Source organism: Rhinopithecus bieti, unplaced genomic scaffold (genome assembly GCF_001698545.2).
Source record: "Rhinopithecus bieti isolate Rb0 unplaced genomic scaffold, ASM169854v2 scaffold_47952, whole genome shotgun sequence".
Classification (NCBI taxonomy): domain Eukaryota; kingdom Metazoa; phylum Chordata; class Mammalia; order Primates; family Cercopithecidae; genus Rhinopithecus; species Rhinopithecus bieti.
The window spans coordinates 2,864,643-2,878,848 of NW_016820098.1; the positions used below are offsets into that span (position 1 = coordinate 2,864,643).

The 14,206-nt window shown below is 40.8% G+C and overlaps 1 protein-coding gene and 1 pseudogene across 2 annotated transcripts in view; both read left to right on the plus strand.

Moving 5' to 3' along the window:
• The first annotated feature begins 2,100 nt into the window (after positions 1–2,100).
• Positions 2,101–14,206, plus strand: part of ANKRD46 (ankyrin repeat domain 46) — a 43,753-nt gene continuing 31,647 nt past the window's right edge. The window contains exon 1 of the mRNA XM_017859471.1: positions 2,101–2,173. The gene's annotated coding sequence lies outside the window, so the exon portion shown is untranslated. The remainder of the gene's footprint in view (positions 2,174–14,206) is intronic.
• LOC108520208 (glyceraldehyde-3-phosphate dehydrogenase pseudogene) lies at positions 12,901–13,928 on the plus strand (annotated as a pseudogene). The gene has a single exon (XR_001882856.1). The product of XR_001882856.1 is annotated as a glyceraldehyde-3-phosphate dehydrogenase pseudogene (transcript).

A 14,206-nucleotide genomic window follows, 5' to 3' on the forward strand; every position in this document is an offset into this window, starting at 1 on the left:
AGAAGCCCCTTATAAAACCATCAGATCTCATGAGAACTCACTCGCTCTCATGAGAATAGCATAGGGGAAACTGCCTCCATGATTCAGTTATCTCCACCTGGTCCTGCCCTTGACCTATGGGTATTATTATAATTCAAGATGAGATTTTGGGCAGGGACACAGCCAAACCATATCAGCTCCCAACAGCCACTGTGTCAAAGTGCCCAGGTGTGGTACAATGAAGGAGTCATAGAATATGTGCAGCATGCAGTTCACTTCTTTAATCCCATCAGAGAAAAAGCTGTCTTCACCATCCCTAAATTTTTTCATATCAATCGAAAGCAGTAATTCATGAAGAGGAAGAGATAAATTTGAATAGAAGTAAAAGGAGAGGCTCTCAGATTGTTGGATGAGTCAACTAATGAAGAGTAAATCTTAAGAATACATTGGGAAAAGCTTTAATTTCCTTGCTAATTTGGCATAATTTGTAGGCATCAGTGGAGATATTACAAACTCAATACATGACCACAAGGAGGACATCAATAACGAACTGATTAATAAATGTCATCAATTTAACAAGTAATATTGCTGATTAGTCATAGCACAATAAAATGTGAAATGCCCTGAGATCTTAAAACTTTTTTTTTTTTTGAGATGGAGTCTTGTTCTGTTACCTAGGCTGGAGTGCAGTGGTGAGATCTCGGCTCATTGTGAGCCTTTTGGGATTCAAGGATTCTTGTGCCTCAGCCTCCTGAGTAGCTGGGATTACAGGTGTGCAACACCATGCCTGGCTAATTTTTGTATTTTTAGTAGAACCGGGGTTTCACCATGTTGGCCAGGCTGGTCTCCAACTCCTGACCTCAAATGATCTGCCCACCCCAGCATCCCAAAGTGCTGGGATTACAGGTGTGAGCCACTGTGCATGGCCAGATCTTATAATTCTTACATGAAAGAAATTTAATAGTGATTTCCTCAAATATGACAATAGTCCTAAACCTTTACATGACATTTTCAAGAACAAGTTATTGGACGGGGTAGATGGTCCTTGAATGAATGAACCATGAGATGCCCTAGAGCAGGTGTGTCCAATCTTTTGGCTTCCCTGGGCCACATTGGAAGAAGAATTGTCTTGGGCCACACATAAAATACACTAACACCAGCAATTGTTGATGAGCTAAAAAAAATTGCAAAAAAAAAAAAAAAAAAAAAAAACCCTCATAATGTTTTAAGAAAGTTTACGAATTTGTGTTGGGCTGCATTCTAAACTGTCTTGGCTGCATGCAGCCTGCAGGTGTGGGCCACGGGTTGGACAAGTTTGCCATAGAGGGTGGCTTGGTTGGATGAGGGTGCTAGAAATCAGAGGACGGTCACTGTGCAGTGGGAGTTGTCTTGGCTGTAGGACTGGAGTTGGTAAACTTAAAAAAAGAAAAAACTAGTTTTGCATGAAAGAATGTTTCCAGCATATGAATGTCCCACCATGCTTTTAGTTAGTCTTGACTGTACATGTTGCAATAAACCAAGGAACCCTACAAAGTAGGATGGAAGGATTAAAACCGAATCGCTTGAACTCAGAAGGCGGAGTTTGGAGTATGCAGTGAGCCGTGGTTACGCAACTGCACTTCAGCCTGGGCGACAGAGTGAGACTCCGTCTAAAAAAAAAAAAATTCAAACTGCTTTTGAAAAAAATTAAAATGCAGGGTTATATTTTAGAAATAGCGCAGCCAATCACTAGTGGCTATTCCTGATAAGTCAATTTGGGGTCTATAGAAGACCTGCCTAGCGGCCAGCAACTATTAATTGATGCTTACTTATAGCACCTAATGAAACTGCCCTTGCCTTTGAAGCCCCCATTTAGCTAAGGGGATTGGATGTGAATTTAGAATAGGACATGAAAAGTGCAAAATGTTCCCGGACTCAGATCGGATAAACCTCTTCTCTTCTAGGCTGTCTTTCTCTTCTGAAGCCACAGTTTTGATGCTTTCCCTAATTCAGAGCAAACTTTCCCAGAGTCTCTGACTCAGAGCAGCCCGAGCCACCGTGAGGACAGCCCACCTGCAGGGGGCGCGCCGGGGGCTGCAGCGCGAGACCGCTCTGGCCCAGCTGGGACTCCGACTGCCCCCGTCTGGCCCCTCCCCTCCGCCCGTCACCACCGCTGGGAAGCTGCTGCTGTTGCCGCTGCTCGTTGGAGTCGCAGGTAACTGGCCCGGGGCCCATGGGCAGAGCCTGGGCGAGAGCCACTTGATACCTCTTGCACCGTCCCTGTGGCACTGGAGGTCCAGTAGGCCTGGCTGAGGGCCCTGAGGGGCGAGGGTGCCCCGGCTCCCCGCACCTTCCGCGGCGACTGGAGGGAGCCGGGCCGAGGAAGCGACCGCGGGTCCGTGATGGCTTCTTCGCGGTCTGTGTGTTCAAGAGGGCCGGGAGGAGGCCTGCGAGGGTTCTCGTTTGCGCTTGCGGGTTAGGGCTGTGGTACGGGGAACGCCTCGGCGGCGAGGGCAGCGCTGGCTCGCGGTTAATCTGGGAGTGAGCGCGGAAGCCCCGTTGCAAGTCCAGCCGCTCGGCCGGGGCGAGACGGTGCTTTCGCGGCGTGTGCTTGGAGAAGCGCACAGTTCAGGCGCCGGGAGAAGCTGTTGGGGTATGAGTGAGCTCTCCAGAATGGCACATTTAACACGGGGTGCCCGTGTTAAAAGGCAGGATTTGCACACCTTCCACTTAGGGCTCGGGTAATCGCAAACGTCCTTTCTGAATTGGCGTGCAATGCTAAAAAGCAGATCGTTCTCTCTCAGGTTTTCCCAAAAGTACCTCAAGAAAAAAACATCTGTTTTTTAAAACGTTCCACGGTATTCGGAATTGGCTACAGAACGTAATAAAGTAAAAATATGCCATTGAATATTAACACTTCTCAATCTTTAAAAAATGACGGTGGGTACTTAGGAGCCTCTTAAAGAGCTGTAATGTGAGTGGTGTGGGGATTGTTTTTATGCTCTAGTAATAGATATTTTCGGTGCTTATTTTATGTCAGACACGGTGCCATTGCTTTAAATACCTAGTACCTTTAATCCTTGAGGCAACCCTATCAGGTACCATTTCCATTATATAGATAAGGAAACTGAGGCACCGAGAGTCTGACTTGTCCAAGGTCAGACAGCTAGCAAAAGCTGAGCGAGATTTGGTCTCATCTTCCTTACCTCAGTATCCCTGCGTCTGTTATCTAGCCAAACATGTAGTGCTAAGAGTTTTATCAATTAGATTTGTAGCCTGAACAGTTTTCTCTCAGGCTTAGTTTTCATGGCTATATGCAGGAGTCCTATATGAACTCCTTTTTAGTTTAAAAGGAGTTTAATAAGAAAAATGTTAGCTCATTAAGGACTATAGTGATGATAAAGTTAAACTTGGACTGGGGTTCTCACTGTGCCAGTACAATTTGATTTGAAATCGAGATGAATTTGTTTGGTTGTTAACACACTTTATTACATTTCTTCATTATTTATGTTTCCATGCCATTTTTAATGAGTTCACTTTGCCTTTGCAATATTATGATAGCAGTACCAGAGGGAAATCAAATATTTTTTGATGATAGTAAGTTAATATTTTACAGAATACAGGAAGGGCATTGGAGAGAGGCTGTGAAGTCATAAGGAATTTTTGGCATGTTATTTAGAGTAAATTGTGTTACTATGGAAAACAAGGGATTCTCACAGTTCTTTGTCAAAAGGGAAATTGTATTTCCCATTGTGGAAAGAAGTTGGGCTTTATAGTCCCAAACTTCTTAGCCTTACCTATTATAGATTTAAGAATTTGCATATTCGGCATCCATATAGCAAGCATATATTGAGTGCCTTCTATGGCCAGGCTCTGTTCTAAGCACTTGGGATGTGAGAGTGAACAAATGAAGTCCTTGTCTTCCAGAAGCTAACATGTCACTGGGGGAAGGTGGGGTTGGGGACAATAAACAGAATTTGTGAAAGTTAATGTATCTGCAGTCAGATGGTAACAGTTACTAAGAAGAAAAATAAAGTAGCAAAGGGGGGATAGGAAGCACCAAGGAAGGAACAGGTGCAGTTTCAAAATAAGGACCGGTGCCATGGAAAAGACTCAAGCAAAACTGAAGGCATCGGGGACCACCGTGCAGCTGTCTAGGGAAAGAGCATACCAAGCAAGGGCAAAAGCCCAGAACCCGTCAGTCTCATTGGAGGAACAGCAAGGGAGGAACAGCAAGGGGGCCAGTAGAGTTGAGCACCTGAAGGGAAGGAGGGTGAGACAAGGTCAGAGAGCTAATGGGCCCGGGTAAGGACTTTTGCTTTTACTTTGAGTGAGAAGGGAGGTGGTTGGAGGGTTTTGAGCAGAGTAGTGAGGGGATTTTTAAAGGATCATTCTGGCTGCTGTGTTCAGAGTTGACTGTAAGGGCAAAGATGGAAGCAGGGCAACCTGTTAGGTTGATGCAGTAATGGAAGCCAGAGAGAATGGTGGCTTAGACCAGGTGGGTAGTAAGAAAGGCAGTAAGAAGCCGTCGTATTCTGAATATTGCTGATAGGATTTGCTTATGGCTTGGATGTGCTTATGAGAGAAAGGGTGAAGCATGACTCAGTGGCTTTTGGCCTGAGCTATTGGAAGGCTTTAGTTACAGTGTACTGAGATGGAGAAGACTGAGTGTGAAGGTAAGTGGAGCCAGTTTTAGTCAGGTTTGAGATGCCTGTTCAAGTGGGGTTATAGAGACGGGAGTTGAAGAGAAAGGTCCAACTGGAAATAGAGGTTTGGGAGTCACTAATGCAAGCTTGTGCAACCCAAATTTGTAAACTTTCTTAAAGCATTATGAGATGGTTTGCATTTTTTTTTTTTAAGCTCATCGGCTATCGTTATGTGTGTGGCCCAAGACAGTTGTTCTTCCACTGTGGCCCAGGAAAGCCAAAAGATAGGCCACCCCTGCATGGAAGGGTGGTATTTAAAGCCATGAGCCTATGAGATCTAGTGTAAGGAAATGGCAGTTGAGCCCTAGGGCTTTCCACTTTCAGATATTGGAGAGATGAATAATTACGAAGAAGACTACAGAGGAGAGGCTTTTGAAGGTAGGAGGGAAAGGGGCCTAGTATGGAGTACTGAAGGCCAAGTAAAGAGTATTTCAGGGAGAAAGTGGCCAACTGTGTCACCTCCTGCTGATTGACAAGTCAAGTAAGATGAAGACTAGGAGATGACCATTGGATATAGTAATAGGAAGGTCCTTGGTAACCTTGCAAGAGCATTTTCAGGAGAATAGTGAGGAAGAAAACCTGATTGGTGTGGTTTCAGCAGACAACAGGAGGAAAGGAATTGGAGACTGCAGTATGGACAGCTCTTTGGAAGAGGTTAGCTGTAAATTTTTCATATGTCGGTTATTTGAAAGCACTGTAGTCATTCCCATAATAAATTTTTATTTCTAACTTAAGCTACTGATTAATACCTACTACACTTGAATTGTTTTATCAATGACTGGTGGAAATAAAATAGCTATCCTACTGCTAATCATAATAATAATGTATACTTAACTTTCTAAACCAATAAAGCTTGTCCTTTTTACGTGGTACATTTCAGAGCCCATAAAATGCTTGGGGAGCTGGGCGCAGTGGCTCATACCTGTAATCACAACACTTTGGGAGGCTGACATGGGAGGATCTCAGGAGTTCGAGACCAGCCTGGACAACATAGGGAGAGCTCATCTCTACAAAAAGTTTAAAAATTAATTGGGCGTGGTAGCACACAGCTGTGGTCCCAGCTACTTGGAAGGCTGAGGTGGAAGCATCTCATGGGCCTGGGAGATTGAGGCTTCAGTGAGCCATGACTGAGCCACTGCTTAGTTTCAAAAGGTGGTAAGTGTATAAAAAGAGTGCAGTTTTGACCTTAAGACATGAGTTCTGGTTCTTGTTTCTGCCCCAGCAAGTTAATGTCCAAACCCAAATACAAAATAATCAAGGTATGCAGTAAAATACCAGATTTACACCATCCTGAGTGGACACATGTGCCTTTTCCATAGCAAATACAGCCATCTGTTGCATTGTAGATGTAAAATGATTAAAATATTTCAAAGTTTAGGGTTATAGCTACTGATTTTTTAAATCCAATAATTTAATCTAAAAGGTGACAGGGCCTTTATACATTGAAATCTTTTTTTCTTTTTAGCTGAGGAAAATATTAAGTTGGTACCTTTTGTTTTCTTCTTTTTTCTTCAGGAATTTTTCATTGGTTGGCTTTCCTTTCTTGTTCTCATTGCTGTCATCTCACACATCCTTTCTAACTTTTTTGTTTTGCATAGCTTCTTAAGTTAGGCCCTTCCATCACTGATTTCCTTACTGCTTGCAATTTGGATTTTAAATTTCTGTTGTGTTTTTATTTAACTTAGTCTTTTTTTTAAGTCCCAATCTTCTCCAATACTGTTTTTCCCTCCACCCTGAGTTCTTAATTTTTTGTATGTCCCTGAGAGCACAGAATTTTTCTGGATTTTTTTCATTTTCTTATGGTAAATAATTCTCAGTGGTGTGCTTTTCTTCATGTAGATCTAGTGCACTTCTTTGCTTCTGGTGTAGAATTTTTTCACTGACTCCGTGTTGACTTTCTTTTGTTTTTTTTTTTATCCTTTAAAATGAAAGAACTTTTGAGACTATAATTTTAAATTTATCCTACTAGTACCATTCTACTAAAGATTTTCTCTAGATTTCCTATACGGAAAATAGAGAATTGGGTTTTGTCTAGGCATTCTATAAAAAACACTATTGTGATGTTTGTAAAAGATTTCTATTTAAAATAACTTTCAGTATTATTAAAACTTAAGTTTATGGTTATGTCTTTGTGATAAGTACTTTTTTTTTTTTTTTTTTGGAGATGGAGTCTCACTCTGTCACCCAAGTTGGAATGCAGTGGCACAATCTTGGCTCACTGCATCAAACGATTCTTCTGCCTCAGCCTCCTGAGTAGCTGGGACCACAGGCACACACCACCACACCCAGCTAATTTTTGTATTTTTAGTAGAGATGAGGTTTCACCATGTTGGCCAGGCTGGTCTCTAACTCCTGACCTCAGGTGATCCACCTCAGCCTCTCAAAGTGCTGGGATTATAGGCATGAGCCACTGTGCCTGGCTAAGTACTTTTTTTTTTTTTTCCTTGTATTTTTTTTTTTTTTGAAACAGGGTTTTGCTCTGTTGCCCAGGCTGGAGTGCAGTGGCACAATCGTGGCTGAATGCACCCTCCACCTCCTGGGCTCGAGTGACCTCCTGCCTTAGCCTCGAGTACCTGGGACAACAGGCACGCACCACCATGCAAGGTTTATTTTTAAATTTTTTTGTAGAGATGGGGTTTCACACTATGTTGCCCAGGCTGGTCTGGAATCCTTAGGCTCAAGTGATCCTCTTGCTCCAGTTTTCCAAAAGTGCTGGGACTACAGGTGTGAGTCACTGCACCCAGCCAAGTACTTTTTAAAATTAAACTGGTAAACAGACATTAGAATTACCAATGTAAACTTTATATCTAAAACCAAAATCAATTACAAAGGATCATTATTTTCCAAAGTAGATACTTTTCTTTAGTGCTGTTGAGTTTTTCTGAAGCTTATCTTTGTTCACAAGGATTGTTAGCACTTCCACCAAATCAGTGTTTAGATACCTTAAATAACTTAATGTCTGACTTGCCAGTACATTATTAGAGAAACAATTCCAAGACCCAAACATGTTGAATAAACAAGAGATATACACCAATTTGATTTTAAAATGGACAGCTTTCCTGTCTCTAGCTCTCTCTTATGTTGCCTTAAACACACATATGCCAAAGAAATCATATACAGATACTTGCATGCATTTAATAAACTATCTAGTAAGTGGTACTTTTAATAAATTTCTGAATACAATCAATTAAAAGATTTGTGCACAATATTATTTAGGTATGGTACCAAGTAAATCAGAAACAAATGCAAGAGCACAAATGGTTATTTAGCTACCTTTCCATATTGGGTCTTTATGACATTCGATACTCTGCTATATTTTAATTTTTAAACTAAACATGTGAAAACTAGCTAAATAACCTATATTTTCTTTTATTACATTATGATGCCTTTTTTTGGTTCGCTTGAGTTTGTTTTTTGTTTGTTTGTTTTTGAGATGGAATTTTGCTCTGTCTACCAGGCTGGAGTGCAGTGGTGCAACCTCAGCTCACTGCAGCCTCTGCCTCCTGGGTTGAAGCAATTCTCCTGTCTCAGCCTCCCAAGTAGCTGCGACTACAGGCACATGCCATCACACCCAGCTAATTTTTGTATTTTTAGTGGAGACGGGGTTTGACTATATTGGCCAGGCTGGTCTCAAACTCCTGACCTCAGGTGATCTGCTGGGGCCTCCCAAAGTGCTAAGATTACAGGCATGAGCCACCGAGCCCAACCTGCCTAAGTTTAATTAAAAAAACAAAAATGTTCTGAATGTGACTTTGTTGAAACAGCTTATATAGGCATTTAAACTTTGGTGGCAGTTTTAGTCCTACTATCAGTCATCTTTTTTTCCATTAGCCCAGCAGTGCTACTACTTTAATTTAAATCTGCCCTTCTGCCCTCTCCTCAGTCTTTTGGCTGTATTTTGCCCATTGACTGTTAATGCTGATCTTTTTTTTAAACACAACAGAAACTGTGGATTGCTTATAAAAGAGTTTTCTCACAATAGGCTTATTTTTATTTCACTTGTTTGTTCAGAATGTCCTTTCAGCATGTTCTTCAGGTTATCTCCTTGGTTACTTCCTAGAATTTACCAAGTTCTCAGTCAGTGTTCAATCTCCTGTGCTGAACATGAGATTTCTTAGGCCTTAATTCAACTCCTTCTCGAAGGGAGTTAAATATCAGTGTACTTCACCCTTCCTTTGACCTTTATCTTTTGCTGAAACATGTACCACAAACAATATTTTTTTTCCTTTTTTAGGAAGCAATGACAGAAGCATATAAGAGTGGAAATCAAATAGTAATGACTACTTCAGATTCTGTGTCGTTTAGATATTTTGTTCTAAGTAACAGAAAACCTAATTTAAACTGTCTTAAAAAGATCCTTTATTGATACCCGTAATATGAAAAGCCCAAGGCTTGGCCCTGTTTATCTGTTCTGCCTCACTTTGTATACTTGCTGTCTATGAAATATATATCAAAATGACAAAAGCAGTTTTAGATATCTCATTTACACACCATATTTTTAGAAAAATAAAGTGAATGTATTTCTCTGGCATTCCAAGCAAAGAGTTTTTATTGGACTGGTCACTTGCTCACCTTTAAATAAACCACAATAGCTGGGGAAATGTGATCTGTTACATGGCTTTAGGTAATGAAGACTGACCCCTCCAAAGCACATGAGCAGTGAAGAATAGTAGAGCTGGGTACCAGTGGAACAGGCGGGAATGGAGTCTAGGTAGGCAGTGCACATCTGAGGAAATTAAAAACACATAGTTGATTTTCAGTCAAAATAATATATTAAATTCATGTTTGGGCACCTGGCAATAACTGATGAGAGAGAGAGAGAAAAAAAGCCCTAAAGTATAGTCAGAATAGTAAATAGGTTAACCATCTCTATAGAGTACAAGCACAAAGTAATGAGTGCGGCTGTAGCTGTTTTGGAATTGGCCAAAATAGAAATCATCCAATATCTGATCTCAGACCAAAAGGAATTGAATTAGAATTTGATAACAGAAAGATAGCTGGAAAATCACTGAATACTTAGAAATTAAATAACACATTGCTAAATAACATAAGTCAATGAAGAAATCTCTAGAGAAATTAATACATATTTTGAACTAAATGAAAGTGAAAACATAGCCTGACATTTGTGGGATACAGCAAAAGCAGTGCTTAGAGGAAAATTTATAGCATTGAATGTATATATTGGAAACGAAGAAACATCCAAAATCAACCATCTAAAGCTTCCACCTTATGAAACTAGAAAAAGAAGAGCAAATTAAACCCAAAGTAAGCAGAAGAAAAGAAATAAGAATTAGAGCATAAATTAATAAAACTGAAAATAGAAATCAATAGAGAAAATCAGGGAAACTAAAAGTTGGTTCTTTGAAAAGATCAGTAAAATTAATAAGCCTATAGCCACACTAAGAAAAGAGAGGACATATATTACTAATATCAGAAATGAGAGAGGACATCACTAGAGATCCCATGGACATTAAAAGGATAATAAAGGAATACTACGAACAACTCTCTGCCACAAATTTGATAACCTAGATGAAATTCACCAATTATTTGAAAAGCACAAGCTACCAAAATTCACACAAAAAGAAATAAACCATCAGAATAGGCTTATATTAATTCATTAGAGAAATTTAATAAAAAATCCATAACCTCCTAAAATAGGATCAGGCCCAGGTGGGTTCACTGGTGAATTCTACCACACATGTAAGGAAGAAGTTATACCAACTCCCTACAACCTCTTTTAGAGGATAGAAGCAGAGGCAATACTTCTTAACTCATTCAGTGAGGCCAACATTCCCCTAATACCAAAACCAAAGACATTACAGGAAAATAAAACTATAGACTAATATTTCTCATGAACAAAGATGCAAAAATCCTCAACAAAGTATTAGCAAATCAGATCTAACAATGTACAAAAATACTTAGCATCCTCACCAAGTGGAATTTATCCCAGATATACCAGGCTGCTTCAACATTTGAAAATCAGTTAATGTAATTCATCACATTCATTAGGCTAAAGAAGAAAAATCACATGATACTATAAGTAGATGTAAGAAAAGCATTTAATAAAATCTAAAACCTGTTTATGATTACGAAAAAACTCTCAGTAAACTACAAATAAAGGAGAACTTCCTTAACTCAATAAAAAAAAGATCTTCAAAAACCCTACAGCTAACATACCTAATGGTGAGAAACTTGGAGGTTTCTCACTGAGATGAGGAACAAAGCAAGGATGTTCCTTTTCACCACTGCTTTTCAATGTCATATTGGAAGTCCTAGCTAATGCAGTAAGAAAAGAAAAGAAAAATTACACAGGCCGGGCGCAGTGGCTCATGCCTGTAATCCCAGCTACTTGGGATTCTGAGGCAGGAGAATCGCTTGAGCCCAGGAAGCAGAGTTTGCAGTGAGCCGAGATTGCACCACTAAACTCCAGCCAGGGTGACAGCATGAGACTCCATCTCAAAACATAAAGTAAAATAAATAAAAGTTATACAGATTGGGAATAAAGAATTAAAACTACCTTTATTTGCAGGTGACATGATCATCTATGTAGAAAATCTGAATAAACTGACAAAAACCCTCCTGGAACTAATAAACAATTATAGCAAAAATGCAGGATACAAAGGTAATAGACAAAATTAATTGCTTTCCTATATAACAGCAATGAACAAGTGGAATTTGTAATTAAAAACACAATACTGTTTAGCATCCTCCAAAAGCAATCTAACAAAATATGCATTAGACTATAGGAGGAAAACTACAAAACTGATTAAATAAATCAAAGAAGAACTAAACTAATGGAGAGATATTCCAGGCTTGTGTATAGAAAGACTCAGTATTGTCAAGATGTCACTTTTTCCTAACCTAATCAATCCCAGTCAAAATCCTAGCAAGTTGTTTTTTGGATATTGACAAACTGATTATAAAGGTTATGTGGAAAGGCAAAAGACCCAGAATAACTAACACAAGATTGGAAGAGAGCAAAGTTGGAAGACTGACACTCCCCACCTTCAGGATTTACTGTGAAGCTATGGTAATGGAACCAAATAGAAAGCCTAGAAATGGACCTGCATAAATATAGTCAGCTGATCTTTGACAAAAAAGCAAAGGATACAATGGAGAAAAATATTTTTTCAATAAATGATGCTGGAACAACTGGACATTTACATGCAAAAAAATTTGATCTCGACACAGACTTTACACCCATCGTAAAAATTAACTGAAAGTGGATCACAGACCTAAATGTAAAACAGAACTGTAAAACTCCTAGAAGATAACATAGGAGAAAATCCAGATGACCTTGCGTTTGGTGATGACCTTTTAGATACGACACCAAAGGCATGATTTCTTTCACGATTAGGGTTCACTCAGTGTTACATTTTCTGTGTATTTGGACAAATTTATAATGACATGTATCCATATTATAGTATCATACAGATTAGGTTCACTGCCCTAAAAATCGTCTATGCCCTGCCTGTTCTTTTCTCCCTCCTTTCTAACCCCAAACCATGGATATTTTTGCTGTCTCTTTAATTTTGTCTTTCCCAGAGTGTCACTTAATTGAAATTGTACAGTATGAAAGAATTGATAGTTGGACTTCATTAAAATTAAAATTCTCTGCTCTGCAGAGATACCATTAAGAGAATAAAAAGGCACAGACGGGGAGAAATGTTTTCTTTTCTTTTTTTTTTTTTTTTTGAGACAGAGTCTCACTCTGTCACCCAGGCTGGAGTGCAGTGGTGCGATCTTGGCTCACTGCAACCTCCTCTCCTGCCTCAGCCTCCTGAGTTCCTGGAATTACAGATGTGCACCACCATGCCTGGCTAATTTTTGTATTTTTAGTAGAGACGGGTTTTCACCATGTTGGCCAGGCTGGTCTCAAACTCCTGACTTCAGGTGATACGCCCACCTTGGCCTCCCAAAGTGCTGGGATTACAGGTGTGAGCCACCGCACCCAGCCCAAAATGTTTTCAAAAGACATATATGATAAAGGCTGTTATCCAAAATACACAAAGAACTCTTAAAACTCAACAAAAAGAAAGGTGGATATGGGCGCTGGCTGGGGTTGCTCAGTGCTCACCATCCTCTTCTCAAAGCCATGTCTCTGAGACACCATGGTGAAGGTGAAGGCCAGAGTAAATAGATTTGGCCATATTGAGCACCTGGTCACCAGGGCTGCTTTTAACTCTAGTAAAGTGGATATTGTTGCCATCAATGACCCTTCATTGACCTCAGCTACATGGTCAACATCTTCCAGTATTTCTACCCATGGTAAATCCCACTGCACCATCAAGGCTGAGAATGGGAAGCTTGTCATTAATGGAAATCCCATCACCATCTTCCAGGAGCAAGATCCCATCAAAATCAGATGGGGTGATGCTGACGCTGAGTACGCTGTGGAGTCCACTGGCATCTTCACGACCATGGAGAATCTAGGCTGGGGCTTACGTAACAGGGGGGAGCCAAAAGGGTCATTGCCCCCTCTGCTGATGCCCCCCTGTTCATAATGGGCATGATCCATGAGAAGTATGAAAACAGCCTCAAGATCATCAGCAATGCCTCCTGTACTACCAACTGCTTAATCCCACTGACCAAGCCCATCCATGACAACTCTGGCATTGTGGAAGGACTCGTGACCCAGAAGACTGTGGGTGGCCTCTGTGGGATACTGTGGCTTGGTGTCTGTGGGGCTCTCCAGAACATCGTCCCTGCATCTACTGGTGCTGCCAAGACTGTAGGCAAGGCCATCCCCGAGCTGAACAGGAAGCTCACTGACATGGCCTTCCGTGTCCCTTCTGCAAATGTGTTGGTTGTGGACCTGACCAGCCATCTGGAGAAACCTGCCAAATATGATGACATCAAAGAGGTGGTGAAGCAGGCGTCGGAGGGCCCCTCAAGGGCATCCTGGGCTACACTGAACACCAGGTTGTTTCTTCTGACTTTAACAGTGACACCCACTCTTCCACTTTCAGTGCTGGGGCTGGCATTGCCCTCAGTGACCACTTTGTCAAGATCATTTCCTCATACAACAATGAATTTGGCTACAGCAACAGGGTGGTGGCCCATATGGCCTCCAAGGAGTAAGACTCCTCAACAGCCAGCCCCAGTGAGAGCACAAGAGGAAGAGAGAGACCTTCAGCTTCTGGGGAGTCCCTGTCACGCTCAGTCCCCCACCACACTTGGAATCTCCCCTCCTCACAATTTCCATGCAGACCCCACAAAGAGCTCTACCTTGTCGTGTACCATCTATGAAGTCCCCTGTACTCAAAAAAAAAAAAAAAAAAAGAGAAAGAAAGAAAAAAAAAAAAAAACCTGATTTTAAAATAAGCCAAAGATCTTAATGGACACCTCATCACAGAAGATATACACATGGCAAATAAACATATGAAAAAGATGCTCCACGTCATATGTCATCAGGGAAATGCAAATTAAAACAATGAGATCCCACTACACACTTACTAAAATGGCTAAAATCTAGAATGCTGACACCACCACCAAATGCTGGTGAGAATGTGGATTAACAGGAACTCTTATTCATTGCTAGT